Source organism: Stegodyphus dumicola, chromosome 4, assembly GCF_044657685.1.
Source record: "Stegodyphus dumicola isolate Sdum_Otavi_A_Nest chromosome 4, ASM4465768v1".
Lineage (NCBI taxonomy): Eukaryota > Metazoa > Arthropoda > Arachnida > Araneae > Eresidae > Stegodyphus > Stegodyphus dumicola.
The window spans coordinates 99,862,800-99,886,195 of record NC_140771.1 but is presented as its reverse complement, the minus strand read 5'-3'; positions in this window follow the sequence as shown (position 1 = coordinate 99,886,195).

Sequence of the window (23,396 nt, the reverse complement as noted above, 5' to 3'; positions counted from 1 at the left end):
TATTTAGTAAGGTGATAAAATCCAAGGTTTATTTCATGCTACATTCCATAAGTTAAATATTAAATACAAATATTGAGTTTCCAAAGGTTTACTTCTGTTTTGCCGGATGAAATCATTATAATTTTAGACGGGAACTTATAAATACCATATGATGCGAATATGAGGATGCATTCTAAATAATTAGCAAATCAGGCATTGTTTAAACACGATACCTTTTGTGAAGCTTTTGAATATAGGATTTTAACTGCTAATAGAACATTTTTGAAAGATGATTCTGGTTATATTTTGATTAGGCTCAAATTAGATTAGGCCGTAAATGCTCAAAATAGACGACCCGATGATTTTCAAGCCATCTTAAGCAGGATGGTACATTAAAGATGCTCTTTTTTAATTTTATTTATTTATTTATTTTTATTTTACGCAATTTTGTAATTTTTCTCTAAGGGAAATAACTTCTAAAAAATGGTTTAGCTTAGCTAGTCGCAGACTTATTTATGGCTATTCATGGCGGAAGTAATCTGTTCTGGCTTTATTAAGTGCGATCGCATTTGTGTGATTGAAGTGCAAGCGACAAGTGCTAGTGTTAACGTTAAGAGCTTTTTAACGCCTTCCATGCTGTCAATGCAGTAATGTGCAGTGGACTTAACTTTGATCTATGTCACTGACTTGCATTCTTTACAGGAGGTAGGGTAACGGTTCAAAGGTACTGGGATTAAGTCCTTGATTATATTGTGCGACTGCACGCTACAATAAATGGTCCGTCATTTATTCTTATGAACTATAATGCCACATAGAATAAGTCTTCGTAGAACAAATCTGGTAAATATTGAATAGTTTGAAAGTGAAAGCATAGCTCATATGGAGCGGCCATCATTTTGTATGACATTAACTACGTAGAAAAATCTTTGCGGCACTGTTGTATGCATTATCTGCATTTGTACACTCTTTCACCTACTTGCAAAATTAGAGCGTTATGGCAAATATTGCCCTCTTAATGCGCTTCGCTATTTAATTGATGGTAACGAACATAACTGCGAAGCATATATAAAAGTGAGACGAGGTCATGTAAAATAAGTTACACTTCCTTTAATAGCTTAATTATTATTTTAAATGTAAAAAATAAGATATAGGTACATATACTATGAATGATTACCAATATACCTGAGTATTTTTATTTATTATAATATTTTGATCATGCCTGTAAATCGGAGACTGCATATCTTCATTAAATATTTGAATCAATCAACTACAATATTTGTAGTCATACTTAATTTGTTCTAGCCTTCTCAATTAAAATATCTCTTTTCCCTAGTACATAAAATGAAATTTCTAACTTTATAAGCGTATCTTTTAAGTAAATGATCTAAGAAAATTAAGTTAGAAACCCTTTTTCTGGTTGCGTTCATTTTTAAACCGTGCGAGAAAATCTGTGCAAAGATTGACACTTAGGTGGATCTTATTATATTTTATGATAGCCAAAAAGACCAGATCCTACTTTGGCGCCCGAATAAATCACAAATGAACCAGAATCAGCCCATCATCTCGCTGGTACCAAGAACGTCGCAGACCCCACCGGCTCCAGTAAACCCAATGGAAGGTTTGGCTTCTTAGTGGATACAGTGCAGGGCTCCATGAAACCCGCTGTAACGTTCGAGGGCAAAACATCGGTCACAAAATTTTAGAGCAGCTAGACAACCACTTTTTGCTGTACTCGATCACAGATATCCAAAGAATAACGATATCGGTCACCTCACGGCGAGGACAGACTTTAAGCTGCTTTAAGCTTTATGCTACAAAAGGATCGGTAAAATTTTACTTAGAGAAATAGGTAATGAGACGTGTAAGTTTGAAAGATTAAAAACCAGTTTCGTAAAAGCATTCCTCTTGGTCAAAGTCAGAGCAACGTTAGAAGCTGAATTATACAGCAAGTATCAAAATAAGGTCGAGAAGCTGATACAATTTATTTTAAGAAAAATTCAAGTGATTAATTTAACGCGCTGGAAAATACCCGATAACAAAATTATCCAGATTATGTTGCTCAACTATTGCCCCAGGTTCAAGAAATTATTGAATTGAGAAATACCAGCACTTTGGAACAGTTGTTTTGAGCTGGCGGTTAAATTTGAAAAAACAGAGGGTCACCGAAAGTATTTGTACAATAGGATTACGGCTAAAGAACAATCAAGCAATTTCGCAGGCCGATAGCAGAAAACAGGAGAACATTTAACAACGGGAAAAACTTTCAAGATAAAAAGAAACGTTTGTACGATCGCCAAAGTAGGCCGCGGGATAAAAACAAGAGACGGAAGAACAAGAGAAAGCAACAATTAAACTAATCCGGTGTGCTGATGGAAGGAATGTGCAATTACCTAGCACTAATAGAAATTTCTTTAAATTATGACTAAACACTGTACTCATAAAAATTTTGGCCTTACCAGTCATTAAGATTTTGCAAAATAATTTGCCAACAGAAGACTTGTTAGGCACAAGGGGCAAAAATTTTATTTCTAAAAAATTTCTCGAAAACGTTTAAAAAAATATCGACTATTTAGTATAGAAAATACCGAAGTTACCGCCGCACAAGGGATACGTTGCACGTGCATAGGTAAAGCCAAATTTGATGTTCAAGTTAAAAATGAGTCTGAAAGCAAGATATTCTTTATTGTCAAGAATTTACAGGTCTCAGCAATTTTAGAGATGGACTTCCTAAAAACAGGCAAAACGAAAATAAATTTTCAAGACGAAATTCTCAAGCTTCAAATGCAAGCCAAGCACAAGAAAACAGCGCAACCACGGGTTTTGGAACTGAGCCATATGAAAGCTGAAGTCAAGAGGAAGCTAAAAGACTTGCCAAGAGATTTTTCTGATTTATTTCCTAATAAATCTGGAATCACGCAAATTGTGCAACACGAAACTGAATTAAAAAACAACGGCCCCTGCAGAGAGAAACGGTATAGATATATTAAAGTAAAAGAAAAATTATTAAAAATATATTGAATACATGTTAAAAAAATAAAATAATTATTCCCATTAACAGTCCGTATACAACTCTGGTACTGCTATGACCGAAAAAAATTATTTGCTTCCCACGAATTTCAAAAGTTTGGTGATTTGCTATTGACTGCAAGAAGCTAAATAATTTAACTAAATATTTCGTTTATCCATTGCCTTGTAATCGAAAAAAATTGCAAGGAAGATAAAATCCACTAAATACATGACTACGTTAGATCTGATCTCAGGGTATTTTCAAATAGCTGTGGAATCCGAGGACATTCAAGAAAATGCATTCAATAACAAAATCAGGCATTTATGCCTTTCTCAGAGTGCATTTCGGTTAGAGAGAAACCCCGGCGACGTTCCCGTGAGCAATAGATATTATTCTAAGACCTGTTCTCGGCATTTGGAAAAAAAAATTGTTGGCACTGTAAAGAGTACGCGAGACGGTCTTTTTTCCGCAATTTCAAAACTTTTCTGCGGAATATGTCAGGTCCTGCCGTACTTGTCAATTAATTAGCGAGGTAAATTGCAGTACGGCTGGACATCTAAATAGAAGCTACATACACAAATGAATTAATAGGAATAGATTTGTTAGGGAAATACAATAGTACTGAAAACAATAAAAACAGATATTTTCTCTTTATTGCCGATCAGTTTTTGAAGTGGGTCTCCTTAACAGAGCCTCTGTTAAAATTGTATCTAATTCTTTTCTAAATGAACATATCTTAAAATATGGTGCACCTTTTAGGGTATATCAGATAACAGTCCCTATTTTATATTTTCAAATTTTCGAAGATTTATGTGAAGATTTAAAGATGGTTCCTTATCGGTCACAATCGAATACGGCAAAGCGAGTAAAGAGGAATGGAATTAAAATTATTCGTAGCTATGTAAAAACTTTCCACCGACGTTTGCATGACTGCTTCAACGAACTGGCTTTTGTTCTAAGAACATCCAAACAAGGTACTACCGGAAGAATACCAGCAGAATTATTTTTGGAGAGGAAAATCATTACCTCCTTGCACACATTGGTTATTGTGAAGAGAAGAGAGGCGGAATTTAAATTAACAGATATTCAGAAAATAATTAATGCGGCAGTATTAAATTCGGAGATCACAAGAGGAGAATAGAAACGATCCTGCGCGTTACACGAAAAAAAAAAGGCTGTTCGAAGTGAAAAATTCGAAGGGACGTTCATTATGAAAAGAATTTTGTGATACGGTATTTTACCTAAAAATAAGTAACGGGGAGAATACTATGAGAGCGTGCACCGAATGAAAAAAATTTACGACCGCGCTTATATGCAAATGTTTAAAGATATTTTCTAGGCATCAACTTCTGGCAGAAAGGAAGCACTAACGCTAAAGATAAAGATGGGTCATCTGCATCAAAAATGGTGATTTTAGAAAATAAAATAAAAGAGGCTAGAGTGGGGGAAACAAAAGTCAAAAGACTTCGGCATGAGAAGCTCAAAGAAAACAGCATGAGCAAACTGGGGCCAGCGCGAAATAGGAGCAGGTCAACGAGAAACGGTAGCGAAGAGCACAGAAACGAAATCCACGGCCTGTATGTTAACCATTGATCTTAAATCAGGATATCATCAGGTCAAAGTAAATGAAGTTGATCCAGATAAAACAACTTTCATTTGCCCTTTTGGTATATAAATCATCTGCGCATGCCTTACAGATTACAAAATGCGCCTGAGACGTTTCAACGCCTAATTGACAAATTTGAGGATGACTAAAGGGTGTTTTTGCTCTATCGTATTTAGACGATGTCATTATTTCATCAAAGACTTTTGATTAACATGTAAGTGACTTACAAATAGTTTTCGATAGACTTTCTTTAAACTCCATGCTAATAGAGAAAAATGTCATTTTGTCATGTCGACAGAATGAAATAACTATAATAAATAATAATAATAATAAATAAAAGAATGAAGTAAATAAATGAATAATAATAATGAAAGCACTTGCAGCAGCTCTAGAGAAGTTTTCAGGTTACGGCGAAAGCAGAAAAACCTTCAGCCGTTAAAATGGCTAATGAGCATCACTTCACCATCAGTTGGCTTGACAAGATGGTGTCTTTTCAATCATATAATTCGAAAATTGAGTATACGTTTAGCAAAGCTATTGTGCTTTGTAGACATGTTGTCTAGACCGTCGACCGTAAATGAAGAATTTTCCTATGATTATCAAAAAAAAAAAAAAAATTTTTTTTCAGAAGAAAAAAACTGAAGGATGAAGAACTGAAAAAAAACTGACTGTTTCGAAAGAGTCTCAAAAGATGAAAACTTTGACTATTAGAGGTTATTCTGCAAAACAATGTATCCTGTATTGTTAGTCACCCGAAGCAGAAACAGAAGAGGTCCAACTCATGATTCCCATCCAGGAAAGAGAAAGAATGTTACAACGGCACTATGGCGTTCCGCCGGACAATATGACGATGAATGAGCTTACAATAAAGTTGCCTTCAGATACTATTTTCCAGGAAAGCACAAGTACATCTCTGAATATGCTAAAAGCCGTCCGGAATATAACCTTTACAAACTGACTTATCAGAAGCCAGCCGGTTTTCTTAGAACTCAGAAGAATTTTATGCTCAAAGGTTTGCAACCTTGGATATTGATTTTTTTTTTCATCTCTTCGAGAGATATCTTCTGGTAAGAAAAGGATCGTAGAATATACCAATACAAAATGAGGAGAATTTTTGCCTTTAAAGAAGCAACACCTGTAAACTGTGCCAAGCGTCAGTTGAAGTCTTTCTGTGATATGGATTTCCACCCAGGTTGATGAGTGATAATGAGTCGCGATTCATAAATGCCATTATGCAACAAACATGAAAATTTTTAAAAATTAAGAAAGATTTTATTTCAGTGTGTCAAACCCATCTGAACCTAAAAATAACATAAAGATCTAAAACCACGACTGATCGGAGATGAAAACGACTTATGGGAAAAAACGGCCATGGAATTCGTTTTTCAGTTTACACTGCCATATGTGAAATTACTAATTACTTAGCAAGTTTTTTACTGTTTGATATAGAATTGAGAACAACAGATGATGGGTTTATCCTGAAGAAAGCTTCCTAGAAAGCAGGTGACAAAGCATGAATGACGCTACACCTTATTAGCAGATCATAAAATAAAATATGTCGAAAATTCATGCCCAAACGTGAATGGCTTTATTTAGTGATGGCCAGTCTTTTCCCCACTATGTATGGCATTGCTGACTCAGGTAAGTTAGATAAACTCCTTGGTACTTACCACAGCTTAACATTATGTGCTTACGAGCTGCCGGTTTCAAGAGACAGTGCGATTATAGTACCTGTCCGGAAACGAGACAGACCAAAGAAATACATTGTTCGCTCTTTGTAGAGACGTCGTACGAGCCAATGGGGAAGTCTGCAACCTCACGGTTTTCAAGCGCGTCACGTAGAGGCCGCAGAAGTGAACATAGCGTTCTGTAAATGATAAGCAAACTGTAAATGTAAGTAACCACAGAAAGACAGAGTTAAATGGCAACAGTAACAAAAAGTTCAATAAACGATTTTTAGGAAAAGAGTAACTGATAGCAATATAGAACAACGTTTTAACGATGCTGAATGGACTGACAGTGAATGATAAGTGTTAGAGTTTGTGTGGATGCGTTGCGTGGATGTTTTGTGTTCTGGTTTCTGGTTTTGTCGTGTGGCTGGATATTTTATCTTCTGGTGTGTCGGTCTTCTAGCTTTCTATAATACTGGTGTTCTTTTTTTTTATATGAATAATTTATGATATGAATAATAAAATATTAATAAATTTTAACAATAAAGTTCTTAATTATAATATCAACGCAAATACGTTCTGAGTAATGCTAGTTTTAAAGAACAAGAATGAAATGTTTGAAAGGCTAATAGGGCTTAGAATTACGGCGCCATGGTCATGGCGCCATTTTAAATAATGTCTTATTGCAAAAAAATGCTTTTATTATCGTATTTTATTTTCATATATTGAACAGTTTTCTAATAAACATTACTGTATTTTACAAATAAAATTATAAGAAATTATAATCATTTAAAGCAAAATAATATTTAAAACTTTTTCTTATGAGTTTTTCTTTTCTTTTTTGCATGTTTTCTCTTACAGAGAGATTTCATAAGAAAATAATATTTCAAATGATTGAATTCTAGTAGAATTAATTAATAGACCTGTTAAAAAATTCGATATTAAGATAAGGTATAATTTTTTAATGAATGCCAAGTGTAACGTATTATCGAAGTTTGATAGTATCCCAGAAATGTGTCATCCAACCATTGGAATCATGCAGTCACAAATAATTCAAAACAAAGCCCAGAATCATCTATTAAAAATTAGTTCAGTGCCGGAATCTGTTACACCCAAAGTAAAGATTAATATGAACAAACTGGATAACGTTCAAAAGTGTCAATATAACAGTTAGAAATTTCCAGAAACCATATATGATGATTTGTCAAACAATACAGCATATTCGATATAAAATGTTATAATATGAAACTTGTCACTCTATAGAATAATTATGCTTGAAAACCGATCAATACTTTATTGATGGTCCTGATATATTTTTATGTGTTGATGCTATTGCTATATATTGCTGATCACAGCATTTTTACGATGAGAAAACTCGTCGTTGATCACTTCAATCATGGAAATGAAAGGGCGAATTTGTCTGGCTTCATGAAATCTTGTGTTAAATTGAGGCGATTTTATTTCAGTCATTGTATTCCAGAAAATTTATTATTTAGCTTAAAACTTCGGGAAATTAGAACAGAAAGTATAAAGGTTCTATATACGTGTAGTAATTGTCTACGTTTAAATAACGCAACGTTTTATTTATTCTTGACAATTTATCAAAAGTGGTTCTTCGAATATTTTGCATTCCCAAAGCTCTGTGAATGTTTATCTTATTCTAACTATGCGCAACTCTGTTTCAAATTTCGAACTATCAGTTTACCTAATTTTATAATCTTCACATAGAATTATGCTTACACTTTTGAAACAAAATGCTCTCCGCATTTATTTTGAGAATTATTTCTAACGAGTTTTTGGTTAATTCAACCTACATTTGGCCAAAATATTTATTATTCTTATTATAACTAGACGGAAAGAGAACAGTCGTAGAGGTCTTTTTAAGGGAACCTGGTTCGTTCCAACGTTGAATATGGAAAAAAATCAACAAAACACCCATACAGTCACCCCGTTCGTCCGGACCTCGAACTCGGACCATACTACCAGTGTTCAGTGGTTTTTACCACTCGGATGCTGGTGGGCATAGCTAAGATATCGTTTGTAATAAAATGAATTTTTTTGCTTGTGAATGTTTCAAAAGCAGTGAATCGAAATAGTACGAAGTTTGGTTTGGTAATGTAATAAGGTAGTGTTAGTGAATTTTATTTTTTTGGGGGGAAACGTTTGGGGAAGATAAAAAAAGGAAATTATTTTTACTTTATTAGCCCAAAGGGCGGTCGCCCAGAAGGGCTGTTAATTTCTTTTTGGCATTTTTCGTTGGTTCACTGTAAAACAGCCTTTCACTTTTCAAACTGTTCCCACGAAATATTAGATCCCTTATTAGTAGTTATACTTAAAGAAGTTAAACAATGAAGAATTATCAAGAATGTATGTACTTTTCTCGCACTGCAAAAACCGCATTATCTAAAGACATCAAATTTTGAATAATGTAAGTCCTACACTCGAATATGTGGATCTGGAAGCTCAAATTTGGAATTTGTTTTATTATCTATTTCATGTTTTGTAAAACTTTAACAAATGTTTTATTATCAAATTCAGGGATTTCGAAGCGTTCCATTAACAATAACACCACGTGCATGGATATTTTATGCGCAAAGTTTCTATGCATTTCTTACTGGTACTATGTGGCTAGAGTAGCAACGCAAAGACCTTACAATGTCTAACGGTATTCTGCGTTGAATGACTTTGAATGTCTGTATCACTTTTCAAATCTCGTTTTGAATCCCCTGTGACCCTTTAAGCTAATATAAAATCTGAATGAATGAATCTAAGTTTTCAGATGGTATATTTTTAGCTCAAAGGGGCAGCTTGCCAAGAAGGACTATTAATTTCGTTTCGGCATTTTGCGTTAATTTACTAAAAACGGCAGAACACTTTTTAAATTGTTGCCACCAAATAATAGAGACCTGCATTATATTTAAAGAAATTAATTAATGAAGAATCTGCACAAATATATGTATATTTATTTCTCGCCTTGTGGCAAAACGACGGTACCTAGAGCCATCAAATTTTCAATAACTTACGTCTCTATCCAAATATGGACATCTGGAAGCCCAAATTTGGCATTTGCAATATTTTTTATTATCTATTTAATATTTTGTAAAGCATTTAGGACATTTTGATTAGGAAACTCAATGATTTCAAAGCGAGCAATCGCAACACTGTACGAAAAATAGAAACATTTTTATCTCCAGTGCGCGAAACTTTGTATCGGAAATTCTAAAGATATACTCTTTTAAATATTTAGTGATATTATTATTGAATTGAATTTTGTGGTTTAAGTGCGAACGACATATTATTTAATAAATAAAGACAACACACAAAGCGTTAGAAAACTTCCCTTTGGGCGTAATATAGAAGCTGAAAGTTTCTTCTTTTTTATCTTTTATTTATTTATATTTTCTAATTTTATTTATTTATATTTTATAATTTTATTTATTTATATATCTGCCACCAAATATTAGAGTCCTGCATTATATTTAAAGGAATTAAATAATGAAGAATCTGCATGCATGTACGCATGTTTCTCGCATTGTGAAAAAACAACGTTACCTAGAGATATCAAATTGAAATACACAGTCCTCCACTCGAATATGGACATCTGGAAGGCAGATTTAGAATTTGAGATTTGTTTTATTATCTATTTCATATTTTGTAAACCTTCAAAGAATTTTTGATTGCCAAACTCAACGATTTCAAAGCAAGCAATGGCAACAATCAACGGAAAAGATTATTTCTCCAACGTGTGAGACATTTACAGTGGTGGCCAAATTGTGGACACTTTTGGAAATTTTTATGTTTTTGAACTTTGTATGCTTATAGAAAACGTTACGTTTCACAAAATTCAAACTTGTATCTATCATTTTAAAGAGAATTTATTACTGAATTCAATACAAAACATAAAATTCAATTATTTGCAATACAAAGAAAGTTAAACGATAGTAGTTATCGATATATATTAGATAGTGATGATTGCAGTGAGTTATCAGTACTTAGTAGGGTATCCTTTATTTTTGATTACAGCTTCACATCGACGTTTCATTGAGCTGACAAGAGTTTTAAGCTCTTTTTTCGTTATTACATGATGCCAGGAAACAATTATAACCTCAATTAGTTCCCTTTTATTTGATGGGCGCCTCATTCGGACAAATATTTTCAAACGGTGCCACAAATTTTCGATAGGATTGAGGTCAACACTGTTTCCTGCCCATGACAACAATTGAATGCTCTTCGTGCGAAACCACTCTTTCGATATTTTGACCGTGTGGCAAGGAGCAGAATCCTGCTGAAAAATAAACGAAGCATTGTTGGGAAAGAGATCTCTGATGGAAGGTAGAAGTTTTGGTTCTAGAATAGTGTCATTGTACTTATGGCATTCAGTGTCCCATCGATGACATGAAGGTGACCAATACCATCTGCTGACATGCATGACCAAATCATAACTAACTGAGTTCTTCACAGTTGCTTGAATGCAGTCAGGATGTAGCTCTTCTCCTATTCTACGTCTTATATATTTTCGTCCATCACTACCGAATAACGATATCTTAGTTTCATCACTCCATATAACTTGTGACCACTGATCATCTGTCCAATTAATGTTTTCCTTTACCCACTGTAGTCTTTTTATCGATAAGGCTTTTTTCGTGGAATTCTACCTCTCAGTCCAACATCTGTCAATCTTGTCCTGATTGTTCTTGAACTGACAGAAATACCAGCATCATTCAGATCACTTCTGATGGCCGCTGATGACATTTTTCTATCTTGGAGACATAGTCGTTTTACTCTTCTGTCATCAATAAATGTGGTGCACCTTTTTCGGCCTTTTCCTTCTTTGTTTTTTATTGAATTTGTCTCCTGATATCGTAAACAAAACTTTCGGACTCCATATGTGGTCACTGAACCACCCACCTGTCTTGCAATTTCAGCATAGGAAAGACCACTTTCTCGTAACACAATAATATTACACCTCTTTTTATGTGTCCAATCTACTCTTTTATTTGATGTCATTGCTTCTTGACTAAATATTAAAAATGTTTACAAAAATTCCTACTTGTAATTGCAGTGTATAAGAAGCAGGTCCTCCTTCTACAGAACAAAGCAAAATAATGAATTATTTCAAGTGTAAACATGATGTCAGCTTCTACTGGCAGTTAATAACATTTGATTGGTTCTCAGAACAAGAACAGTGATTGGCCAAGAAAGCTAGACATTACAAACCACTTCATAACTGTGTTTTTTATTTATATTAAAGTACATATAACTTTTTTGTATTGCAAATAATTGAATTTTGTGTTTTGTATTGAATCAGTAATAAATTCTCTTTAAAATGATATGTACAAGTTTGCATTTTGCGAAACGTAACATGTTCTATAAGCATACAAAGTTCAAAAACATAAAAATTTCCAAGAGTGTCCACAATTTTGGCCACCACTGTATATCAAAGAATTCTAAAGATATGCTTTTTTGCTGTTTTTAAATATTGTGTGATATTACTGTTTAATTGAATTTTAGGTGGCTTAAGTCTGAAGACCATGATTTTTAATAAATAAAGGTTACACACATAACGTTAAAAAAAGCCCTTTTGCATGTAATGCAAAATATGAAAGAGTTTTTTATTTTATTTGTTAGTCTAAAGGGTAACTTGCCCAGAAGAACTATTAATTTCGTTTTGGCATTTTGCGTTAGTTCACTGTAAATATCGGTTCAATTTTCAAATTTTTGCCGCTAGATATTACAGTATTGCATTATATTTCATGAAGTTAAATAATGAAGAATTTGCATAAATGTATGTATTTTTCTCGCATTGTGATAAAACAATGTTACCTAAAGCCATCAAATTTTGAATATTGAATGTTTCCACTCGAATATGGGCATCTGGAAGCCCAAATTTGAAATTTGGAATTTGTTTTATTATCTATTTCATATTTTTTTAAAACTATAACGAATTTTTGATTACCAAACTCAGCGATTTCAAAGCAAGCAGTGGCAACACTGTACGGGGAAAAAAATATTTTCAGAGCGGGAGACAGTGTATTTGAAATTCTGAAGAAACGCTCATTTTAAAATTATTTTGTAATATTGCTGTTTAACTGAATTTTATTGTTCAAGTGCGAAGAACATGCATGATATTTAATAAATAAAGGTAACACAGAAGAACCTTTAAAAAACGCCCCTTTGGGTATAATGTAAAATCTGAAAGCTTTCAGTTTTTTTTAAAGTTAATATTTGAATAAATTCTAATGCAAAAGCATTTTTTAAGAGACGTAGTCATCCTTCGCAATCATGCAAAGATTCATATCATGAACATGAATCGTTGCATTATTCTTATTCTTTCTATGTCTTCATGAAGCAAAGAACGTTTCATGAGGTTTTTATGTGGTAAACATTCTCATTCCTAATGTAGAGTTATTTTCAGCTTTTTAACTGCTATTGGTAAATGCTGATGGGATAATGTTTCCAATCATAAGGAATTCCACTGCTGCTTAAATATGATGCGATTCTTGAAACTTTAATTAATGCACTTAATGAACTAATTTATTGTGGAACATTCAGAAAATTATATGATATGAAACATACTGAGCCCATGTGCAATAAATCTAATTGAATATGCATACGACTACACATCTTCAAAATGAGCTCAGTGTGAGTGAATGTCAATTAATATGGTTTTGGTTTGGTTTGATTTATTAGATTACGGCAAAGCACTCGAGGGCTATCTGCCTTGAGGAAGGGATGCCTTCGTGGAGGTCTTTTTGAGGGAAACTGGCTCGTATACACGTTACACATGGGGAAAACCACGAAAACACCCATGCAGCCAGCCCGTTCGCGGGATTCGAACCTCGGACCTAACTACCAGTGTTCAGCGACGTTACCGCTCGGCCGCTGGTGGGCCCAATGAATATGGCTTGCGAATACACTGAATATCGAAAGAACCAAAAAATGTTGAATTTTTGAATCTGTTATCAATAACACAGACTTTGTGGAAAATGTTTAGTTTTGTAAAACGTTTCATTATTATATCTGTTGCATACTAACCCACTGCACCCTCTCTATCGACTTTTCAATGCTGAAAAAGGAAAGGAATGGGTTCTACATGAAGCTCATGCTTTGCAGAGATCAGGAGTAGTCAGCAAATTTAGTGTCTCATCATAGAAGAGAGCATTTAAGACTATCATTTATTTTCGATGCTCCTGCTTCCGCTGTAAACTCATATGCCTGTGTGAAGAGGTAAGGGGAATGAAAAATTATGAAGGTTTGGATTAAAGCCCAGTTTACCTAAATATCATGAAAACAGTCTTTCAATTGGCTCTATACTCTTATGATTTTTAGTTCGGCAATGAGTAGTCCTGCTAACACTGTTGTGAGATACATTCCAACTTTCCCTTAATGGCAAATGTCTCTCTCAGACATTTAAGTCTCCAACGAGAAAGCACTTTTGTATAACATTACCAATGTTTTCAGAGACTTTTTCATGGAAGAGAGAATACACATTTTGGTGCATTCTGAATCTTGAACTTCTGTGCTGAAATTTCGAGATCTGTCTCTTACTATTTTGAATCCACTACTTTTGATGTTTGTTTAATTTGGTTACTTTTTTATGCTTGTTTAAGAGATGTCAACATGGTGTAATAAAAGTAATAAGTTCCTATTAAATAGTTATAATACCATTTTTCACATCAATGGCAAGAAACTAGAATAAAACATGAATGCTACCTGTATATATTCTTTATTTATTATATATATATGTATGATTGTATATATAATTTTATTTATTCACGTATCGTTAACTGAAACAAATTGATTTTGCATCGAGAGGGACTTGGTAAATAATGTACTCGGAAGGTTGCGCTATGTGCATTTACTGTACACTATTAATATTTTGAGAATTATCTAAATTTCCGGTTGTGATGTAGTAAAAGGCACTCTAAAGGATTTTGATAATTATTTTCTGTAAATGCCCATAATTTACACACCACACACCCATAAGTTATTTCTTAAAACAATCCACGTACATCAAATTTAGTCTTGCTTTTGTACTTCACGTTTACACTCTATGCCAAAAATTTACCATCTTTTATTAACTGCTTCAAATTGTAACACTTTTTTCAAAAAGCATGTAGAAAATCGCTAAATTTATACTTTTTATCATTCTTGTTTTAAAAGAGGGCAAAATGTTCAAAACTATAAATATTAAATGCGTTTGAGATGTTGAAATTTTAAACTTATAATCGTGAAACAATTTAAAAAATCGAACGATTTTTCAAAAATTCAAATAGGCAGAAAATTAAGTTACAATTTTCGTACAACAATGGAAAGATTTTTTCTCGCTCTATTCGATGGTACAAACAGTAAAATTATAACATTCTTAATTTGTTCGTTTAACGAAGATATGCGCTAAAAATAATTTATATATTAAATAAAAAAAATTTAAATACAGTTTTTAAAAAGATTGTTTCACTACCTTGAAGTTTCATCTACAGACAGCGTGTACACAGAATTTGAAGTCGATAATTATTCAGAAAGTGTGTTAAAAATATTTAGTATCAGCTTTGAGCCTGAATAATATTCGATCAGTTGTCTCATACTTCGTATCTGTTTCGAATAAATAACGTTTGTTTGAAAATGTAAGTATAACTTGTGTTTATTATTTCATATTGTTGCGTGGGTACGGGTTCATAATAGATTGAATGCATAAGTCCGATAATAGGTTAATAAAATTTATTTTATCAAAAGAAATATTTCAGAACTCTGGAATTTTCCACAGAAATACTCTTACAGGTGTAACAGTAACACACAGTACAATCAGTACGCTTCAAACTACTAAGCACGTTAAACACAAAGCAATGCAAAGCACGTTTAAAGAGAAGGCTAACTCGGATAGCTCATTTCAAGCGGAACAAAAGATCTTGCAACAACAATAACTAAGCAACTGACAGCAGATGCTCTCTCTTCGGCGTTAAACTGTTTTCAACCGACCGCGAGATATTTCTAGTACTTTCTGCTTCTTGAAGTTACTGGAAAGCAATACGAGGATGAAATTACGGTTACAGCTAACACAGTGGCCTATTAAATTTATTCAATTTCGGTATATATTGCGGTGATATAGGGACTAGACCCGAATGTCGCCAAATAGTTGCCAAATTTGGCGACTTTTGGCGAATTTTTGCCAAATTACGAGATACCCATTTACTCAATGTTAAATGCACTTCTCCCTGTATTATTACTTTTCCGACATAGCTTTCTCTTAAAATTTACATTATACAAAAAAATACAACTTTACAACTTCACTAAAATGACCTAGCTAAGCACAAAACTCGTAACAACATTATCTTTATTTTTGCTATTTGCATTATTAATATTATTATTACTACACTGGTTATCATAAATTAAGGAATAATCACAAAAATATCGATAACTCCCTCAAAAATAAGCGAAACCGTGTAAAATTTGAATATGTTGCCAAGTAAGAGTAGCTCAGCAAAACTGCGATATGCAAATTAGTAGCGCTGCTTTCGGAATACGTCATCTGCGAGGAGCATAAAAGTCCACGTTATAATATGTGAGAGCAAGCCCACATATTTCACTGTGACAGTGACATCAGAAATCTGAGATAGCGGATTCGTAACAATGACCTCCAGGCATCATTTGCCTGCAGAATTGCGATGGAGAGCCATTGGGAGACTAGAGGCAGGACAAAGTTAAACAGAAGTGGCCAGATGGCTAAATGGGACTCCTTCTGTGGTTCGTAGACTTTGGAGGCAATTTCAAACCACAGATTCGGCATCTAGGAGGTTCAGTCAAGGACGGCCAACTGCTACGACGAGCGCCGATGACCGATATTTGATATTATGTACACGCAGGAACTGAACCGCTACTCCGACTCTTCTTACATCCTCCCTTGCTGCGGCCACCGGTAGGTTCGTGTCAACGTCAACTGTCCGTAGAAGGCTTCACGAAGGTGGTCTGTATGGCGAGGCCACCAGTCATTTGTGTGCCGCTTACGTCACGCCATAGGAGGGACCGTTTTCAGTGGGCACGACAACATGTCCACTAGACGTCTGATCAATGGAGGGCGGCTCTCTTTACAGATGAGTCCAGGTTTAGTCTAGAAAGCCATAGTAGGCGTTATTTGATATGGAGAGAAACTAAACCCCGTTATCATACATCAAACATCTGTGAAAGAGATGCATACGGAAGGGGCAGTGTCTGTGTTTGGGGTGGCATCTCTTTGGGTGGACGCACGGTCCTCCATGTCTTTCCAAGGGCAACCGTGAATGCTCAGATTTATAGAGATGACATCCTTGATGTTTATGTGCGCCCATATACCGGGGCAATAGGTGATGCTTTCCTGTTACAGGACGACAACGCAAGACCACACAGGGCTCGCATCGTAGATGATTATCTTTAAGATGAAACAATTATGCGCATGGAGTGGCCAGCTCGATCCCCGGACTTGGATCCTATCGAGCACATTTGGGCTGCTTCAGGGAGACGTCTAGCTGCTCTCAATCCGCCCCCTCAAACCCTTGTCGAGCTTGCAACCGCTTTGCAAGAGCAATGGCTCTCACTTTCTATGGAACTGATAGACCGCATAATTGAAAGCATCACACATCGCTGTATGTGCTGTATTGCTTCTAGAGGCGATCATATTCGATATTGAAGGTACTTTTCCTATAGCAAACTGACACCTTCGATTTGTTCATTTTATACATGTGCTAATTTCTATACATACCACCATATTTGTCTGGTAATTTCTTTTTATGTTATTTGATACCTTACTATGTGTTGTATATTGTGGATAAGTTTCATTAAATTCTACATGTAACTTTTTCAGTAATCGTGATTTTTGTGATTTTTCCTTAATTTATGCTAACCCAGTGTATTAATATTAGTATTAGTATATTAATATCTACGCAAGTGTTATGAATTGCGTACCTGAACCTGTAATGTAGCTACCATTTAACCCAGGATGAATTTCTGAACAAGGTGCAACATTTATTTATTACTAGAAAAAAATATTTGGATTTATAATAAGGGAATACTAATGAAGTTTCTGTGTTGTAGCTCAGCAACAAAGACGCAAAAAATTTAGATTTTCTGCCTTTTCCGTGTAAACCAACAAGGATTTATTCCATCTTTCGCCAGAGATTGTGAAAGAGATTCCTGACCACTTTTTAGGTCGAAACAAATTCGTTTAGTCAGTACGCCATGTATTTACAATAGCTAATAATAGACGTTGACAGGCTAAATCATTTTCAGTCCGTCAAATAAAAACCACATACTGGGATGGCTAGATTTAAATAATGAATTTAGTACCTTATGAAAGCTTTTGTAACAATTTGTGGTTTTAGGAGATTTTTCGAAAGCTGCTTCATATGATTCCACACTTCGATTGGAAACTCTGGTCTTCTAGATCTTCTTTGATTCCAAACTTAAATAACTACATTCAAACACCAATTTCTACAAATACACATCAAAAGTATTCAAAAATTAGAGTAAAAAACCAAAATTAGTTACAGGAATAAGAATGTCGTATAGTGACAGTAGTATAAAATATTATACTATATTCAAAATTTTACTATAGTTTTCATTCTTTTATATACCGCCTCTGGAAAGGTTTATGTGAGCATTTGTCCAATAATTTAGCCAACACGTTCAGGCTGTTATAGAAACCAGTTCCATGTACTTTTGTTAATAACTGTTAGTTTACGATCAATTTTAACATGTGCGAAAAAATAAATATTTCCGACATATTTTACTTTTTTTTTAATTTTCCGTAAATGCAAGAAAGCGGCTGAGGCTCACAAACAGGTAGTTGATGTTTATAGTGCTGACTGCTTAAGAGAACGCATGTCTCAGAATAGGATTAAGTTCTGGAGATATTCATTTGACCAACGTTCCGGCTAACCTTCTGAAGACGATGATGACAGATAAGTTATAATTGAATAGACTCGTCATATAACTGTGTGAAAGATTGCAAAATGGTTAAATGTATCACAAACAATATTTGAAAATCACCTACGCTATCTTGGACTCGTTACGAAGCCCGATATTTGGGTTTCACGTGAATTGAAAGAAATTCACTGCGACCCTTTTTTTAAATGAATTAACAATGGTAATGAAAATGGATTGTCTAGAATAACGTTAATTGAAAATGATAATTGTCCAAGCACGACGAATCAACAAAATCAGAAAAGGATCATGTTGACAATTTTGAGGGATCATAAAGGTGCTTTGTATTTTGAGCTACTTTCAAGCAACCAAAAGATCAGCTAATATGTTTACTGCCAACAACTTATGAAACTGGAGGGAGCAATCAAAGAGAACAGACCAGAATTGGCAAATCGCAAAGTAATCGTGGTTGATCTCGACAATGCAATAAGGCATCACACATCCTTAGAAACATGTGACAAATTACTATTTGTGCTTGGATTAAAGGTGATACCAATTTCACACATAACCCCCAACTTGCACTTTTGGATTATCATTTATTTCGAAATTTACCAAATTTCTTAACCGGTTAATACTTCACTAATAACGGTGATCTCAAATCGTACTTGGTTGAGGTTTTGCTAATAAAGCCCAGAGAGCGGAATCATGAAGTTACCACGAAGGTAGCAAAAGTCATCGAACAGAATCCAAGTTATCTAACTGATTAAAGCTAATTTTTATACGGTGTAGGGTTTACATTTATTTTAACTAACATTTATTTTAAGTTTAAACTATCTTTCCTGTCAAGCCTTACTTTCCCCTGGAACTACTAATGCCAGAGTATGTAAATTTTTAGTAGAACGCGCAAGGATTCAAATTATCAGCGGAAGTATTCTGAGTTAAATAGAAAGGAAACGAGTTCGAAGTGTGCTTTTCTTACTTCACGAGCGCGGTGGTAGTTAGTCAAGAAATTGAAGAACGACGCGTTTCGGCCTGTGGGCTTGCCTAGGCAAATTGTTAATCTTCCAACGTAATATTCAGAGTTTGCTGAAGTATCAGCGGTATTGTAAAACGTGGTGAGGTTAGTTACGTTTAGAGAGCCTCGTAGTTAGTGACTTGTTAGTATCTCTTTTAGTTTCTTATTTTTATTTTACCGCCGGGTCGGTGTAGTTTGTGAGCGTCAAGAGCACGCATTTGTAATTTCTAAAGTTGAATAAAAAGGGACTGAAACCCTTCCCAAGACTCTGTCTAATTTCCAGTTTCAGCAGTCACCACTTTGTTGCGTGCATGTTGGAGGCGCGCAACTCTACATTGGCGCCCGAACACTTGTCGAACTCAAATGGCCGAAAATCGGATGGAAGCCGCGGGACAACAACAAGAAATGGCAAACCAATTGGAAGGATTTGGATACCTGGTCCAGACGTTGAGAGCGTCAATCAAGCCAAACGTCAATTTCGACGTAAAAAATTCGGTGGCGATATTTCTAGAAAACCTCGACAATCACTTTCAGCTCTACACTGTGCCTGAAAGACAAAACGTCGCCATCGCCACATCTGCACTAAAGGACAGGCCGCGCTATGGTGGAAGAATACAGGCAAATTTTTATTATGGGAATTTGGAGGCCAGACATATACATTTGAAAATTTCAAAAAATCGTTATTAAAGGCCTTCCCCATAGTGAAAGATCGAGCAAGGCTAGAAGCCGAACTATATAGTTTCTATCAACGGGATATAGAAGAGTTGACGGACTTTATTCTGCGAAAAATTAAGCTGACGGATATGCTGTATGGGAAGAAACCTGACGCGGAGATTATTGAAATAATCTTACCAAGATTATTACCTGCTGTTCAAGACTACTTCGAAATTAGAAACCCAAGCACATTGCAGGAGCTCTTCAAATTGGAAGTTTCAAAATCGCAGAATAGCGGAAAAAGGTAGAGGGGCATCGTATTCTCAAGGGATCCGAAGGCAATCTTCAAATGAGCAGACCAGAAATGCAAACCGCTCTTATGGGGGAAAGAGCTATCAAGCTAACTCATCGAACCTCGAAGGTCAAGGCCCAAAAAGGAAATTTGAAAACAAACGTCCGCGTACCCAGAAGACAGAAGTTGAAAGGAAAGCTTTAAACGAGTAGAGGGGCCTGTGAATGCGAGGGTTCAGACCCCGGAAGTTTAAAAAAAAAACCCTCAAAAAGACATTTAAATACGGTCATCGTAAAGAACACACATCTACCAATTATACAAGTCCTGGTTGGCGATGTACCAGTAGAAGCCCTCATCGATATAGGAGCAGAAGGTAATTTTATGAGTGAGACATTTTTCAAAAAGAATTTTTATAGGTTACGATTATTTAAAAACAAAAACACAGAAATTATAGCGGCGCAAGGAAAAACCTGTCACTGCATCGGGAAATTGTCATTAAACATACAGGTAAAAGAGGAAACCCTCAAAGTATTAATTTTTGCAGTAAAACATTTGAAAAATCCTCTTATTTTAGGTATGGAGTTTTTAAGGGCCGCGAGGGCCAAATTGAATTTTCAGGACAGTTCTATTGTGCTGGAGATGGACCAGAGGGTGATGGAATCTGTGGAACAACCGCGAGTTGACCTTAGCCATTTGAATGACCATGAAAGTCAAGCCATCCAGCAAGTGGTGAGTAATTTTTCAAACTTGTTTTCAGAAAGGCTTGGTAGCTGTCAAATAGTTACGCATGAGATACAGTTAACTGCCGAAAAACCTTATAGAACTAAACCGTATCGTTATGATAAACAAAAAGACCTAATCATCGAAGAACATATCAGGAAATGTTAAAGAACATAATAATAACGCCCATAAATAGTGAGTACATGAGTCCAGTCGTACTATGTAGGAAAAAGAACGAGTTTCCTCCTTCGGATAAAAGGGCTTGGAGGTTTGCTATCGATTACAGAAAACTGAATAGTATTACTAAATTCCCAGTTTACCCTTTGCCGGTTATAGAGGAAATTATTAGAAACATTAAATCTACTAGATACATGACTACTTTGGACTTAACGTCTGGCTACTATCAAATAGCTATGAGACCCGAAGACATACATAAAACCGCGTTTATAACAAAATCGGGCACTTATGCATTTTTACGCATGCCCTTTTGGTTGCGTGATCCCCATTAACATTACAGAGAGCTATGGACATTGTTCTAAAGCCTGTCCTAGGAAAATCGACTTTAATCTATCTAGATGATATAATTATAACGAGTAGTACGTTGGAACTACATATTAAAGATCTAGAAGAATTTTTTAAAATTATTAAAAGAGGCCGCTCTTACAATTAACGCCTCAAAATGCAAGTTCGCAACTAAAGAACTTAAATATCTGGCTTATAAAATTTCGCAAAAGGGTATAGAAACTCAAGATTCAAAAATAAAAGCAATCAAGAATTTCCCACCGCCCAACAACGCCAAGAAACTTTCTTCTTTCCTTGGGTTAAGTTCTTACTATCGGTCATTCATAAAAGATTTCGCTAATATTGTTGAATCACTGTTAGTAATTAAAAGAAAGAAAAGTAAATTTACGTGGACAGCGGAAGCAAATACCGCATTTGAAAGAAGAAAAGAAGCTCTCATCAACGCCCCTGTTTTGAAATTCGCGGAGGCGGACGAAAACCTGGAAATTGCAGCAGATGCGTCGGACTATGCGGTGGGTGCGGTTCTTATGCAAAATAGCCATCCTTTGGCATTTTTTAGTAAAACGTTGAATCATACACAAAGGAATTATACAGCTACAGAGAGAGAAACATTAGCCGTATTAATGGCTGTACACAAATTTCGAGTTTATTTCGGCAAAGCGTCAGTAACAGTCTTTTCGGATCATGCGGCTGTTGGTAGAATTTACTCGGGGAAAAACCTAACGCCCAGGTTAATATGATGGGCTTTAAAACTCCAAGAATATAATCTAATAATAAAATATAAACCGGGTAAGGAAAACAATGTAGCTGACGCACTTTCTCGTATAAAACTGGACGATGAAGGTAATGAACTTAAATGCTCTGTGTTGACTTCAAAAATTTTAGATTCTAGAGATACAATTATCGCTGAACTGAAAGCTGATCCTGAATTTGGAAGAATCTATGCATATTTAAAAGACCCCGAAAGCTTTGAACATACAGATATCGATGCGATAAGAAATAGAGCAGAAAACTATAAATAATAGATAATTTATTATTTTATACGAAAACAACAAACGAAAATCTCGAGTACAAACCAGTCATCCCAGCCTCGCTTCGATTAAGCATTTTGAAGGAATTACACGACGCGAAAACAGCGGGTCATTTAGGGGTCAGAAAGACATTATAAAGTGTACACGAGGCGGTATATTTCCCGCAATTATACAAAATAGTAACTGCGTATGTCAGGTCCTGCAATCAATATCAGTTAATAAATGATATTAATTACAGCCCGGCCGGGTACTCAAATAGCATTTGCGCTACATTTCCGAATGAAATTTTAGGCATAGATCTTCTGGGTCCTTTCACCCCGAGTGAGTTAAATTAAAATCGTTTTCTTTTAGTAATTGTAGATCATTTTTCAAAATGGGCAGAAATTGTTTCACTTAAACGCGCGTCAGCCAAAACAGTCGCAGATGCATTCTTGCACAGATACATTTTAAAATACGGTGCACCGATAAAAGTCATTAGCGATAACGACAAACAATTCATTAGTCAAATATTTGAAAACATATGCACTGGACTTGGCATACGCCATATCAAAATGGTTCCGTATACACCACAGGCAAACATAGCAGAAAGAGTTAATAAAAACATTGTAAAAATAATTCGCAGTTACGTTAGCACACATCACAAGCGCTGGGATGTCTACATAAATGAGTTAGCTGAAGCTTTAAGAACAGCAAATCACGATACTACGGGAAAAACCCCAGCAGAATTATTTTTAGGCCGAAAGTTAATTACGCCTTTAGATAAATTATTCTTTGTGCAACAAAGAGAGCGAGAATTTAAACAGAAAGATGTGCAAAAACTTATTGACCAGGCACTTAACAGCTCGGATACGGCAAGAAATAGGCAAAAAATATATTACGATAGAAAACGCCGTGAAGCAGATTTTAAAGTTGGGGATAAAGTATTGAAGCGGAAATTTTCTTTATCAAGTGCCCCAGACAATTTTACGGCAAAGTTAGCTCCAAAATTTGAAGGCCCCTATGTAATTC